Genomic DNA, 1,168 nt, shown 5'->3' with positions numbered 1-1,168 from the left:
GCCAGACAGACAGAGAGAGACATAGAGACAGAAAGCGAGAAATCACCCCCCAGGGGGGATGGTCACGCTGCAATCTCTTCTCCTCCATTTTCCTCTCGGGATCTTGGGCACACACGCACACACGTGCTGGGCGTGAGTTTTAAGCCACCGGGTCTGGGACGTGAACCACGGTCGACCACGTGGGAGTCCAGTGACATAGCCATTATGCTAACTGCTGGTTCCCCGGACTGTAATTTCTTAAAGGTCCTATCTAGTTCTATTGTAGACAAGTACATTGGCGAAAGTGCTCGTTTGATCAGAGAAATGTTTAATTACGCCAGGGACCAGCAGCCTTGCATTATTTGTATGGATGAAATAGATGCTATTGGTGGTCGTCGGTTTTTCTGAGGGTACTTCAGCCGACAGAGTCAGAGAACTTTAATGGAGTTACTAAATCAGACGGAAGGATTCGATACTCTGCATAGAGTCAAAATGATTCTGGCTACAAACAGACCAGATACACCAGATCCTGCTTTGCTGCATCCAGGAAGATGAGACAGAAAAATACATATCGATTTACCAAACGAACAGGCAAGATTAGATATATTGAAAATCCATGCAGGTCCCATTACAAAGCATGGTGAACTAGATGATGAAGCAATTGTGAAGCTTTCAGATGGCTTTAATGGAGCAGACCTGAGCAACGTGTGTACTGAAGCAGGTATGTTTGCAATTCGTGCTGATCATGATTTTGTAGTACAGGAAGACTTCGTGAAAGCAGTCAGAAAAGTGGCTGATTCTAAGAAGTTAGAATCTAAATTGGACTACAAACCTGTGCAATTTAGTGTAAGATTTTTGATGGCTGCATGACAGACATTGACTCAATGTAAAAATGTAGTTAAGGAAAATAATGTATGTATTGGCAATAATCTCATTGAAAGTACTTGAATAAAAATATGCATCTGTGGGACCAGCAGTTAGCATAGTGGCTATGTCGCTGGACTCCCACATAGTCGACCGCGGTTCAAGTCCCAGACCTGGCAGCTTAAACTCACGCGGGGCGCATGTGCGTGCGTGCCCAAGATCCCAAGAGGAGAAAGGAGGAGAAGGGATTGTGGCGTGACCACCCCACCCCCCGGGGGGGGTGATTTCTCGCTTTCTGTCTCTCTGTCTCTCTCTGTCTTTCTGG

At 45.9% G+C, this 1,168-nt stretch overlaps 1 pseudogene; it reads left to right on the top strand.

Moving 5' to 3' along the window:
- The window catches only part of LOC102493227 (26S proteasome regulatory subunit 10B pseudogene), a 1,692-nt pseudogene extending 843 nt beyond the window's left edge, over positions 1 to 849 (top strand).
- Positions 850 to 1,168: the final 319 nt, after the last annotated feature.

The sequence above is a fragment of the Tupaia chinensis genome, unplaced genomic scaffold (genome assembly GCF_000334495.1).
Source record: "Tupaia chinensis unplaced genomic scaffold, TupChi_1.0 Scaffold143584_1, whole genome shotgun sequence".
Classification (NCBI taxonomy): Eukaryota; Metazoa; Chordata; class Mammalia; order Scandentia; family Tupaiidae; genus Tupaia; species Tupaia belangeri.
Note: the sequence above shows the minus strand (reverse complement) of the source record. Positions and strands in the feature narration are given on the sequence as shown.